Genomic DNA, 14,626 nt, shown 5'->3' with positions numbered 1-14,626 from the left:
CAGCTCTGGGCACTGGAGATCATGAGAGAGGTTCCTTCCGTGGCAGAGGTGCATTCCAGTGGGTGGAGACTTACACAAATAAGCAAACAAAATTATTTCAGATTAAGTTAAATGCTGAGAAACAAAATAGAGTGGTCTGACAGAGAGTGAATGACGGTGAGGCTTCTAGAAAGTGATCCTTGAGCAGAGAACTGCATGAAGAAGGGCCAATCATGAGAAGACCGGGAGAGAACTCCAGGCAGAGGGCACAGCAAGTGTAAAGGTCCTGAGGCAGGAATGAACTTTCTGTGTTGGAGGAACTGAAGCATGCAATGTGAAGGTGGCATGATTTTGGCAGCAGCTTTTAGGGAGTAACAAAAAGCACACAAGAGGCTCACAGTCTAAATCTCTCTCTTCCCTGTATCTCTCTTAGGGCTTTTGTTCCCAGGTCCAAAGAGTATGAGCTCTGGTTTGTTGAAATCTGGGCTGAGTTTTGGGGCTTCTCTTCCTAACTCAGGAGAACCACTTAACCCCTCACCATGTGTGGGCCCAATGCACACTGGCTTTTTAAATGAAAGCCAAGTTTCTGTTCAACACTCCATTTGTTGCAAGGCCCCATCTGATATACTACTTTTCCTGCCAGAGTGACATTTTCTATCCTGCAGCTTCTGTACAGCCCCCTCCTCTCCAACACCCATGTCCTCCCCCCTGGGGCCCACTGAGGCCTGGGGACACATTCCGCAGCATCATCAGAGCAAGCGGACAGCCACTGTGCAGCCAGGCGGGAGCATTCTTGCAGCTAATGGTACAAAGCATCCCTTTAAGATAGAAAAGGGCCTCACTCACCCTTTAAAAAGTTCACTCAACTGTAGAACAGCATAAAGATGGGGACAGCATGCTGGACACAGCCACCAGCAGCCAACACTCCTGTTAGGGCAGGGGTGGGACGATGTTAGGCGGACCGCAGGACACTCACCACAGAGCCAGTAGTTTACTGGGCATTTCCAATGGGCAAGGAAGACAGCCTCACACAGATCCCAGACCAGCAGAGACAAACACAGTACTCTCACAGCGGTGAGTCTGAGAAAAATACTCAGGGAAAGGAATCTGCTTCAGTGAGGGTATATTACAGAGATCAGAGTGGACTTTTTCAAAGCAAAGGGATCTCGTTACTCCTGGCTTAAACCCTCTTCTGGCTTCCCCTTGCACAGGCTTAAAGCCCTGACCCATCCCCGGAGCCCAGCAGGCTCTGCAGCTCTGGCACTAGGCCACCTCTCCTCCCTCCCCCAACTCACTCGCTGAGATGCAGCCACCCCAGCCTCTAGTGGGTCTTCCATTGTGTTCAGCTTGTGACCACCACAGGACCTTGGCATGTACTCACTGCTTTAAACACTCTCCACTGGTCTCCATGGCGGCTCCCTCAGCTCTGGCTCTAATGTCACCTCCTCAGAGAGGCCTCCCCTGATCAGCCCATCCAAAGTAATGCTCCCTATCACGTCATCCTGTTTTATTTTCAAGGCACTCTGATGTTGTCCAGACTGATTATTTATGTCTGTCTCCTCCACCAGGCATGAAATCACCATGAGGAAAGAGCTGAGACCTGGCCTCACAGCAGGACCCAGTGCATGCGAGGGAAGGAATGAATGGATGGTGGATGAGAGCCCTGATGCCCCTGGGGGAGTCAGGGAAAGCTTTCTGAATATATGTCTGATGCACAAGGAGGAATTGGGCTCTTGGCCCCCAGTCTGGCTGACTATTAGACTCCTAAGCATGCCAGCGCTGTGCCCCATCCTCAGAGATTCTCAGGTCTGGGATCCAGCACAGGCGCGGTGTTGTTTTTAATTCCCTGTGTGAGCCTCACAGGCAGGGCTGAGAGGTTTAACTCAGCTGCAGTTCCACGTGTTCCCAGGAATAGCAACACCCCAGCCACCTGGGAATGCATTAGAAATGCAAATTCCTGATCCGTAGCTCAGAGCTGCTGAATCAGACACTGGGGAGAGGCCCAGTGATCTGTGCTGTCACAAGCCCTCCAGGGAACTCTGACACCTGCTCAAGATCTTTGGTGGGTAATGGGAGGAGGGAAGAGCAGAACCTTCCAGAAGGAAGGTGCTTTGAGTCATGCTTGGGATTGGGAGAAAGAGGCTCCCCTACTGACCACTGGCCGGTCCTCTCCTCCTCCACCCTGAGACTGGCCCAAAGCTGGCTCCCTTCTGTCCTTCCCCTTAAGGCTGCTGAGATCTGGAGCAGCTTCCGGTGTCCCGGGGCCCTGGGACCCTGAACTTGGTTCGGCTCCAAAGCGTCGCCTAAACTGGAATTGGTTGTGTGCCTGCAGGACTGCGTGGGGAGAACCCCGCCCCACGGGGAAGGGAGCAGGCTGTCAGGCAGGAAGGAGGTTATTTCAGCAATGTGTTTACTGGCCCAAAAATATGGGAATCAGGTTCTCGAAATACTATCCTAAGGAACTCACTCAGAGAGGAACAAGACACCAGCATGACTCCGAGCTTTGTGATGCCTATGAGAGCAGGGCATTTGAGTGGTTTTTCTCTTCATTCTACTGCCCCCACCCCACACCCTTCTAGTCACTAAGATTTCTCTTATTTTGATAGTCCTTGAAGCCTCTCACTTCTCTCCATTTGTAGTGGGTAGACTATGTCCCCTTAAAAAGATGGGTTTCAGGCTCCCAGGGACGCACCTGGAGAGTACTTACCGTTTTGCCAGCTTCGGAGACAGGCGGGATGGCATGCCTGGCAGAGGTACCCATCCATTCCCATACCCATTGCCCAGTAGCTGGTGACTGGAAGACACTCTGCAATGATGTTCAAGCTGGGGCAGGAAGGCCTTCTTCCAGGACTCTTCCTTGACATGGTCTCTGCCATTTTCTTGAAGGCATCGTGGCTGCCCTCAGACCCCTCGTGGAAGCCTAAGATCGTCAAAAAGAAGACCAAAAAGTTCATCCAGCACCAGTCAGACTGATGTGTCACAATTAAGCATAACTGGTGGAAACCCGGAGGTATTGACTATAGGGTGTGTAGAAGATTCAAAGGCCGATCCTGATGCCCAGCGTCGGCTATGAGAGCAACAAGAAAACAAAGCACAGGCTGCCCGGTGGCTTCGGGAGGTTCCTGGTCCACATCGTCGAGAAGCATGAAGTGCTGCTGACGTGCAACAAATCTTACTGAGATTACTCACAACGTCCCTTCCAAGAACCACAAACCCATTGTGGAAAGAGAAGCCCAGCTAACCATCAGAGGCCCCAATCCCAAACACCAGCTGCACGGTGAAGAAAGTGAACAGACAGCTGTGTGCACATTGTGTTCGTGTTAATAAAACCATAAAACTGTAAGAAAAAAAAAAGATATGTTCAAGTCCTAACCCCCGGGAACTGTAAGCATGACTGTAAGTCTGGGAAAAGGAAATCCTGGGGCAAAATACCTCAAAAAACCGAAATCAGTCAAAGGGAGAAATAAAGTTTAAAACCCGTTTATTGCTCACAACTGCAGTCCGGCCCATCTCTCTCTCCTGCTCCAGCAGCAGCAAAACCGGCCCTCCCCTCCTTTCTCAGGTACAGATAAGCCCTCCCATAGCCCAGGTAATTACCCATTGATATGGAGATGATGAACTTCTCTCCCCTCCTGAGGAATTATGCAAATCCACTAAAGCCATATTTCTTACCACCCTTGAGCTCCTGTTGATATGCATGTGTACTAAAGCCAGGAGCAATATTCTGGATAAATCACAATATTACCCACAATGACTTAACTTGGAAATAGGGTCTTTGCAGATGTGATTAGTTCAGGTGAGTTCCTACTGGAATAGGTTGGGCCCTAAATCCAAAGACTGGGTTCTTACAAGAAGAGAGGATATACAGAGACACAGAGGGAAAGCAGCTACCTGAAGAAAGAGGCAGAGATTAGAGCCACCTGTGCCCAAGCCATGGACACCAGGGACTGGCCACACCTCCGGGAGCTGGAAGGGGCTGCATCCTCCCTTAGAGTCTTTGGAGGGGTTGTGGCCCCACCTACACCTTGACTTCAGACTTCTGTCCTCCAGACTGTGAGAAATAAATTTCCTTTGGAAAATTTCATCTCTAGCTGGGTGGCCACATGCCTGCTGAAACTCCAGGGGCTCTAAAACTAAAAGGAAAAGGGGACAAAAGGTAACTGGTGTTAATTAAAAATTCCCCCACACTGTGCCACCCTAAGCCTCACGTGAATGCGGGGCTGACGTTCCGTGTAAGCACAAGTTTCAGACTGAAGAAGTCTCTTAGGATGGGGCAACAGTTTTGTTTTCTTGCTGTTGTTACATTTCACTCTTCGGAATTTCTGAAAAACAACTGAAATTAGAGCTTTGCCAAGCACAGTGCTGACAAGAGGAACTGAGTTCTCACTTAAGTGGAACAAAACACAAACCCCTATATTCCTGCAGAAGGGCAACTCAGACACTGCTCAGAGCAAACACTTTCTCCATTAAGAAATCACCTTTCAAGTCAGGACAGAACCTCCACAAACCTTGTGAAAGGAGTGTAGCAAAGAGCTCTTTCCTGGCAGGTGGTCCGTGTCCATCCCGAGAGACCTGGAAAGCAGGGGCTTCACAGATCACCCATTCCAACTCCCTTATGTTTCAGGTGGGGATTAGGAGGACCCCAGAGGCCTGTCAGAACCAGGATTCACTTTGCAGTTCATTTTGCATAAATGCAAACTCTGCATAATTTCTATGGAAAACTTTACATCACGAAGCCTCAGAGAAAATCTGTGAACAGCTACACAAGAAACTGATAATAGAAGTAGCCTCTGGGGCAGGCAGTCAGAGGAAGGTGATACTTTCTGCCAAAAAGCATATGCTTTTATGCTTCTGGTGGTTTTACGCATACCTGTGAATTATTTGACATTTTTCCATAAAAAGGTGGAGCCTATTATGCATAAAAGGACACTATCAGTAGAGTAAAAAGGCAACCTACAGAACAGGAGAAAACACTTGCAAATCATAGATATCTGATAAGGGGTTAATATCCAGAATATATAAAGAACTCCAACTTAACAACAAGAGCAACAAACATCAAATAATCCAATTAAAAAATGGACAAAAGACTTGAACCAAAATTTCTCCAGAGATGATATATGAATGGCCAACAATCCTATGAAAAGATTCTCAATATCCATAATTATCAGAGAACTACAAGTCAAAACCACAGTGAGATATCACATCACACCCATTAGGATGGGGTAATATCCAAAAAACAAAAATAACAAGTGTTTCAAGGATGTGGAGAGATTGGACCCCTTGTGCATTGTTGGTGGGCATGTAAAATGGCACAGCCATTATGGAAAACACTGTGGCCATTCATCAAAATGTTAACAGAGGAACTACCATATGATCCAGCAACCCCACTTTCTGAGTATATTCCTAAAAGAATTCAAACTAGGATCCCAAAGAAATATTTGCTTGCGCATGTTCACAGCAGCATTATTCACAACAGCCAAGAGGAGGAAGCAACCCAAGTGTCCACTGATTTAAGAATGGATAAAAAAAATGTGGTATATACATACAATGGAATATTATTTATATTTTAAAATTAGGAAGGAAATCTTGTCATATGCTGTAACATGAGTAAGCTTGAGAACATTATGCTAGTTGAAATGTCACCAACAAATGGCAGATACTGTATGATTCCACTTATAGGAGGGACCTAAGGTCATCAGAGTCATAGAGACAGAAAGAATCGTGGTCGTGGGCTGAAGGGAGGGAGGAGTGGAGAGTTTTTAACAGTGTCAGGGTTGTGGGATGAAAAAGTTCTGGAGATCTGTTGCACAACAATATGTATATACCAAATGCTACTGAACTGCACCCAAAAAATGGTTAAGATGGTATCTTTTATGTTATGTTTTTTATCACAGTAAAAAAAAAAGGAAAACAAATAAAGATGTGGAACCTAATGCTCTTCCCCTTGAATGTGAGCTGCTGTCTTGCTGGTCCATCACCCCACCTAGGGACAAAGCTAGCTCACCAGCACCCTGTTCACACTCCAGCCCAAGGGGAGAGTGGTGAACAACAAGGTTCCTTTTTAATCATGGAAGTGACGTTGCCCTTGCTGGCTGTACTAAGGCCTCAGATGTGAGGCAGTACCCGCCTTGTTCTCACGGGCTGCTCACTCCATGCTTGGAGGAAACCCAGGCCCATGAAGATGTTCTGTGTAGTGTTCAAGCAACTGGCCCCACTGAGGCCCCAGCCAAAATCAGCTCCAACTGCCAACCGTCTGAGGGAATGTGACTTCTTGATCCCCTCAGCCTTTTCTGCCCCCTAGCGCATGAGAGACCCAAGCAAGAACCACCTTGCTGCGCCCAGTCACCCCCAGAGACCTGTGTGGAGTAAACACAATGGATTGCTGCAATTACCATCAGTAAGTTTGGAATGATTTATTAAGGAGCAACAGATGACCAAACAATACTGCTGAATTTTAATCATGTATATGTACTAGATATGCTTTTAATACCTAATAAAGGTAACTAAAAGATAATAAGATTTTAAAAATATAATTAGAAGGATAATAAAAGCCTTACAGCTGCATTTAAAGTCTAAATATTTGTATAAAAGCAAAAAAAACAAGCCAGATCAGTTTTCTGCCCATGTATCCTGTGGAATATTTTAAATATTCATGAAAGGATAGAGAATAATATGTATCCATGTACCCAGCATTAAGCTCTAACAAACCTTCATTTTAGGAATTTTTTCTTCTGCTTTTTTTTTTTAATTGTAAAAAAGAAAAAACACATAACATAAAATTTACCATCTTCACTGTTTTTAAGTGTACAATTCAGTAGTGTGAAGTTCAGCACACTCCTCACTTTGTCGTGGGACAGATCTCCAGAATTTTTGCATCTTGCAAAAATGAAACTCTGAACCCATTTTAAACACAACTCCTCACTTCCTTTCTCCCCAGCCCCTGGCAATAACCATTCTACTTTCTGTTTCAATACATTCGGCTGCTTTTGACACTTCATACAAGTGGAGCCATACAATATTTGTCTTTTAGTGACTGCCTTATTTCTTTTTTAAAACTGAAGTGAAATAACATGAAATTCACCATTTTAAAGTGAACAATTCAGTGGCATTTAACACACTCACAATGTTGCACAACCACCATCTCCATCTAGTTTCAAAACATGTTTATCACCTCCAAAATAAAACCCTGTACGCATTAAACAGCTACTGCCCATTTCACTCCCTCCCCCAGCCCCCTGGCAACCACCATTCTACTTCCTGTCTCTTTAGATTTGCCTGTTCCAGACATTTCATATACATGGAATCATGCAACATGTGGCAGTTTACATTTGCTCATTTTTAATAAATGAAGTATTATTGATACACCTGAAAATGCAAATATGTCCCTACCCAGTACCATGCCTGTTATTCTATTCTCAGAGCTAATAAAGGATTTTTTAATGAAAAAGTATGTTTCAGGAAGAATCCACATTATAATAGAAAGATCTTCCCAAGATAGAAAAAAAATTGTTGTTATCCATTCATTATTTATTCCACAAATATTTATTGAGCACCTACTATTGTCCAGCCCTGTTCTAGGCCCCAGGGACACAGCAGTGAAAAGACAGATGAGGCCCCTGCTTCTGGAGAGCAGTAGAGAGGCAGACAATAAGTAAATACCAATAAGTAAAGAGTGAAAGTGTTAAGAAATAAAACAGGGTGGGGGCATCAGAAGTGGCCAGATGGCACTTCCAGTTGGGAGGCCAGGGAAGGCTTCTTGGACAGTTAAACTACACCTGGAATGACAAAAGGAACCTGCCACCAAAGATAAGGAACATCATTCCAGAAAGAGGGAACAGCATGTGCAAATGTTGGGAGGTCTGAACTAACTTGGTTTGTTAAAGAACAGCAATTAGATGAGGAAAAAAAATCCAGGTCATGTAGAAGACAATGACTAGATGGGAGAGGTCTCTCTGAGGAAATGACTTTGACAAAAGACTTGCAAGGTTCAAGGGAAGAAGGTGGGGAACTGGATTGGAAGGACTAACAGGACCTCACATGCCACAGGAGGAAGTTGAATTTTGGGTGCCCTGGGAAGAAGCCACTGGAGAAGTTTAAGCAGGGCAGAGGCAAGAATCAGGTGTAGCTTTTCAAGAAATCCCTGGCTGCTTTGCAGAGAGTGGGAGTGGGGGAGGCTCCAAATATGAGCTGAAAGTATCTTAAGGTGAGAAGGTTTGGTCACCAAAATAAAAAATGAAAGTGGAGAAAGTCGAGTGGTTCCTCACCCAGTTAACCAGAGTTACCATATAACCCAGCAATCTACTCCTAGCTACTCATGAGAACTGAAAACAGGCGTTCAAACAAATACACGTGCAAGTTCATGCCAGTACCATTCACAAGAGCAAAAATACATGTGGTACGAAGCTCACCATTTTAACCATTTGGGAAACAACCCAAATGTCCACCAACAAAGAATAGATAAAACAGCATGTGGGCCATCCACACAGTGGGACATGATTCAAGTATGAAAAGGATTGAGCCCTGACACAGGCTGCAACACGGAGGAACCTTGAAAACATGCTGTTGAGTGAAAGAAGCCAGACACCGAAGGACCCACAGTGCAGGACTCCATTTATACGAAACGTCCAGAGCAGGCGAATCCGGAGACGGGAAGCAGATGGTGGGTGCCAGGGGCTGGGGGTGGGGGCAATGCGGGGTGTCTGCTCACGGGCATGGGCTTTCCTTTTGAGGTGATGAAGAAGTTCTGGAATTAGAGGTGGGGTTGCACAACATTGTGAATGTACTAAATGCCACTGAATTGTTTGCTTTAAAATGCTTAAAATGGTGAATTTTATGTTGTGTGAATTTTACCACAATTTCATAGAAGCAAAGAGACCTCTCTGGTAAAGGATCCGGATAAAGGGCGGCTGCGCTCCTGTGGGGAGGGTGTATATGGGACCACTCCGTACACGCCCCTCAGTTTTGCTATGAACCTAAAACTGCTCTGAGAAGTAAAATCTGTTAAAAAAGAAAGGGAAGCAGGGACGAAAGACAGGGAGGGAGCGAGGGAGGGAGAGACTGCCCTGCCTGGCCCTTTCTGGGGTGCTCAGCCGTCTCATGGTGCCCCCTTGTGGCTGATGGTGTTTGGGGGCCGTCTTGAATAGGATGGAGGTGCCCTCACACTCCGTGTACAGCTCCAGATAATACCGTTTTCTAGTCATTGACTCTTCATTTAGGTTGAATAACTTCTCACCAGGGCCCTCTTCCAGCCCCGAAAGCATGCTCACGCCCTTGGGAGCCCTAAACAAAGCTGTACGCTAGGGTGATCACAGAAGGTTCATCTTCTAGGCAACCTCCCCAATGGAAGGCCCCATGACTATTTCTGTTTCTCCACCTATTTCCTAAATACTTTTCCATGTCTTACCACAATGCATGTAATTTTTTTTTTACCATTTTAACCATTTTGCAAGTGTACAGTCCAATGGCATGAAGTACATTTACGTGGCTGTACAACCACCACCACCATCCATCTCTACAACTTCTTCATCTTCCCACACTGAAACTCTGCCCCCATTAAACACTAACTCCCCATCCTCCCCGCACCCACCTTTCTAGTTTCTGTCTTTGAATTTGGCCTCTCTGAGTGCCTTGTACAAGTGGAATCTATAATTTTTGTTCCTTTTGTGTCTGGCTTGTTTCACCCAGCATCTTGTCCTCCAGATTCATTCATGGTGTAGCATGTGTCACAATTCCCTTCCTTTTCATAGCTGAATAATATTCCATTATATGGCTAGACCACGTTATGTTTACCCATTCGTACATTTGATAGTCTTTTGGGTTGTTTCCACCTTTTGGCTATTAGAATAATGCAGCTGTGAAATTGGGTGTGCCATAATTATTTTTAAATGTTACACGGTTTAACAGTTAACAACCAAGTTAACAGTCCTATGCATTGGCTGCTGCCTAAATCTTGGATTCCAAAAGCAAATTGGTCAACCAGTCACAGAGACGGGCCCGGTGACAGCCCCTTATTTGTTCGGGTAAATGAACAAGCTCTGACTGATAACTAAGTCTCCTATGAGAAACATCATATATATATTTTTTCAAAAGTGATGGCCATGCCCTCTTACAGTTTATCATAGCTTTGGGCACCCCATATCCAATTTTGTCTTTCCCTTGGCATCTGCCATAGCTAATAATTAGTAGTGCACAGTACAGCACCTAATGACAGGTGAGGCAATCAATATAAACATTAGATGCCCTCCTGGGGGACAAAGTCCCCAACTAAGATACAAAGGACTTCAGGAAATGTTTTTCTCATTGAAAGTGATTTTGTCAAGTGAAATAACAAATGAGGTCCTTATTGCATTAGGGGAGACTTAAAATAAATTTTTAATTAAAACTATTAGAAATCACTATATATTATAAACTATTATAATAAACCATTCTTCACCTAGTAAATGAGCAAAGATCAAAGTCTGAGAAGCCGCTGGGCTGGGTTGTATTTGGTGAAACACATACTGTTGACTATTGTTAGCAGAGTGTAAATTTGTATAACCTCTTTGGAGGGGGACTTAGCAAAGCCTGTCTAAATTTAAAATACATATACTCTTTGACCCAGCAAGTTCCCTTGAGAAGTTTATCTTTCAGATATACACACACACGGGCAAAGATCTATGTGTAAGAATAGTCTTGGTTGCTTAACTAAATTATGGCCCACCTACCCCAGGACCACCCAACAGAACTTTCTGTGATGATGAAATGACATAACAGGACTGTTTATTGTGAGAAATACATGTTTGCTGTTTAAGCCACTAGTCTATGGTACTTTGCACAGCCCCAGTTAGATCTTTCTATGGAGCATTTGAAATGTGGTTAGTACAATCGAGGAGCAAATTTTATTAAATTTTAATTAATTTAAACTTGAATAGTCATGTGGGATTAGTAGCTGTGGTTTAGTTCAAATCTGCATATTGGAATATTTTGCAGCTGGGAACAAACGCGGGATGGATCTACATGTACTGCTAAAGCATTCTCAGGCTGTATCCTTACACAAAAAAAGCAAGTATATAAGGAGTGTTACGGTATGCTTTCAGTCATATAGAGAGAAAGAACAAGTAAACAGCCTCCCAATGCATAGAATGTCTAGAGGATACACAAGAAACGGGTAACCATGGGGGAAAGGAGCTGATAGGACACAATGTCTGTGTCCCCTGAAAAATTCATACGTTGAATCCTAATCCCCAAGGTGATGGTGTTTGGAGGTGTGGCCTTTGGCAGGGGATGAGGATATGAGGGTGGGGCTCCCATGTTGGGATCAGTGCCCTTTTAAAGGATACCTTATAGAGTTCCCTGTCCCTTCTGCAACGTGAGGACACAGAGAAAAGACAATCCATGAACCAGGAAAAGGTCCTCACCATATACTGAATCTGCTGGCACCTTGATCTCAGACTTCCAGCTCGCGGAACTGTGAGACATACATGTTTGTTGTTTAAGCCACTTAGTCTATGGCATTTTGTTACAGCAGCCCTGATGGACTATGACAGAGCAGAGGAACGAGGACAGGAAAAAGAGAAAAACTTTCTTTTTAAATTTCTCACAGGCACTTGCATTACTTTCTAAAGATAGCTTTTAATTCTAACAAGAAAGGTGGATTTGAGTCAGTTCTTCAAAGCAGTGACAAGCTTTGGAAATAACACATGTTCAATAAATAAGCATTTTGTTCCTGCCTCCCTTCCTCTTCCCATAGCCAAAATGATTTTCTCTTATTTGTCTCTCAACTTCAAAATGATTTCCTCTTATTTGTCTCTAAACTCTGGGATATCACCCACAAAGCCTGAAAATGAACAACCAGTATAAAGGGCAACTTGAACTGCCATTCAGAGGCCAGCACCATTCACGATAATGGCCCACAATCAGGTGCAAATCAGACAGCTATGTTCTAAAGACCAGACGTCAGCTGGCTGGCTTGTAGCCCCAAAGGCAGCCAGGTAAGAAACCTCAGTGATCAGAATAAGAGGGCAGAACGCTGAACAAGTTCATTCCAATGTCCTTCCTCCAGGTCTCACTGGCCTGCAAAGACATGTCTCCAGCAGAACTCAACAGTCCTAACATTTTTGTTAGGACTGCCTAACATTTTTGATGTAGACTTCAACTCAAGCACCCCATTCCAAGCAAGATCTTCAAAATACAGAACATAAGATTGAAATGCCAGGTCACTGAGCACACAGTTTTTCAGAAAAAGATCCTTGTCCACAGTAGGAAGAAGCTGTCGGCCAGGTAATGTCCTATGAATAACATAAACATACCCCACCATAATCTTTGTGACTGAACTCTAGGAAAGCAAAATTATGGTCCATTTATACCACTGTTGTCCAACAGAACTTTCTGCCCTGATGGGAATGTTCTCTCTCTGTGTCATCCAGTACGGTAGCCCCAGGGACACATTGACCACTGGAAATGGAGCCACTGCAATTGAAGAACACATTTTATTTCATTTTAATTATTTAAATGCAAGTAGCCTCACGTGGTTAGCTTCTTAGAGTCAAGTTACAAGCCTGTGACAACTAGGCCTTGTCTTTCATCCTTTCACACCAATGAGTGAGTTATTCCTGCAGATTTGCTGAAGCCATTCATTCTGTGGCTCCCAAATGTGCCACCTAGCAAACTGTCACCAAGGCCCATGGCTTGCCAAAACCTGCTCAACCACCCAGCCCGGGAGAAGATAAGATGCTACTTCTTAGAAGAGCCTGATTCAGAGGCTTCAGGTCCTAAGCACCAAAAGCTGCAGTCAGAGCAGGAAAACTAACTGAAAAGGCCCCAATCTTTGTGGTGCCTAAGTTGGGAGGTCTGACAGCATAAGAGCTAAGTGTACGGAGCTGGAGCCAGACTGCCAGGTGATCTGGTTTTACCTCTCAGTGCCTCAGTTTCCACATCAATAAAACTGAAAGATAATGGTACCTTGGTCACAGAGTTATTAAGAAGTTTCAAATTAAAGTGAGTGCTTTGAACAGTGCCTGGTGTATTGTGAGTGCTGAGTATCTGTTGGTTATTAGTATTCTAAGGGATGGGGGGACTAACAGCGTACTCAAACACAACCGGGCAGAAAAAATTCTGCATACCTTTAAGTGCTATGAAGGACATGGAAGTGGAGCATAGCCCCACTCCTCCTCCTTCCTGCTTTGAATACAGATGTGATATCTGGAACTATGGCAACAATTTTGCAACCTAGGGAAAGAACAAGAGAATCCCAGCAAAGCAGCTTGCTGCTCACAACCAGACATTTTATGTGAGAAAATTAACATCCCTACATTTAATCCTTTGTGATTTGGCTTTTCTGTTTCCCTTGAGGCTTCTCTTCTGCCGTAAAAAGTTAGGTACTTTCACAGAAGCCAAAGAGCAAGATGGCTTAAATAAGGAAACAGATTCCCAATTTCCTGACCACTCTGCAAGACAGAAACCAGCTTTTACTGGTAGTGAAGATGGGGCTTGATACCAATCGCATATTAGTATTTTTTCTTACTATTCATTTGCTATCTTAAAAGCATCCGTTACTACTCACTGAAAACCTTGCATCATGAAAACCCACTGTTTTACAAATTGTTCAGATCTATGTGATTTATCTGTCTCAAGATAAGCAATATTTGGTTCTGTCTTCCAGCTCTATGTCTAACACAGAACCTGGTTCTTAATCTGGCTTTCTTGTCAAGCAAAGTAGTAGCCCAGCAGGAATCACTTCAGGATTTCTATAGCCAGATTGTTTGGGGAAGTACTCGTGAAAAGCCCATGAAAGATTCTATCTCATACTTAGTCAGTGTACGGGGAACAGCAGGCTCTGAAGTGATCTACCCAGTAATTGTTTTTATTCCCTTCAGTCTAAAATTAGCATGTGGATGTGTGGATGATTCATTCCAAAAAGTTTCAGAATTCTCTTTTGGCAGGGAAACATTTGAAAAAGAAAAAAGTGTAATCTATTTTCTAAAAAATGTTTGATAAAAAAAACAAGAGCAGGGCTTCGTAAGACCTTCATAGGCCCTAGACATTTTTACTTTGGGTGCCATACCAACTATTAAACATTTCATGTTGTATCTTACAATAAACAATAGCCACATTAAATACAATTCCCTACATCAGAGTTGAGGTGAGTAGCCATACCAACTATTAAACATTTCATGTTGTATCTTACAATAAACAATAGCCACATTAAATACAATTCCCTACATCAGAGTTGAGGTGAGTACAAATTTATGTGTTACCTTTTGTAGATATTAAAATATTTAAATTCAGTTTTACAGTTTTTACATGATGAGTACAACATATGTTTTCCACACTCTCAGTTTGGCAGGCCTTTGAAAACACTAGCAACTGGGCCTAGAGAATCTAATTGGCGGTGTGGCCTGGAAAAAAAGAAAAATGAATTCTGATGACATCTTATTCCAAAGGTTATATGCATCAGGAAGTTTTTACTTTGTTTTTCAAACTACATGAGCTACATAAAGTAAAAATCATTAGGTATTTTAAACACAATCAATGACTGCTGGAAGCTTGTATTGTCTCTTGGAAAGAAAATTCTAAAAGACCAAAACAATATGAAATTCATTTCATTGATTTTGAACAAGGCCAAATAATGATAGTTGATCAGGGACCCAATGCAGTTATGGTATCTACT

The 14,626-nt window shown here is 43.7% G+C and overlaps 1 pseudogene; it reads left to right on the top strand.

The window, feature by feature from the left end:
* Positions 1-2,644: 2,644 nt before the first annotated feature.
* LOC118930550 (60S ribosomal protein L32-like) lies at positions 2,645-3,303 on the top strand (annotated as a pseudogene).
* Positions 3,304-14,626: the final 11,323 nt, after the last annotated feature.

This window comes from Manis pentadactyla, chromosome 14 (genome assembly GCF_030020395.1).
Source record: "Manis pentadactyla isolate mManPen7 chromosome 14, mManPen7.hap1, whole genome shotgun sequence".
In the NCBI taxonomy this organism is placed as follows: Eukaryota; Metazoa; Chordata; class Mammalia; order Pholidota; family Manidae; genus Manis; species Manis pentadactyla.
The sequence above is the reverse complement of the archived record's forward strand: the minus strand, read 5'-3'. Positions and strand labels throughout refer to the sequence as shown.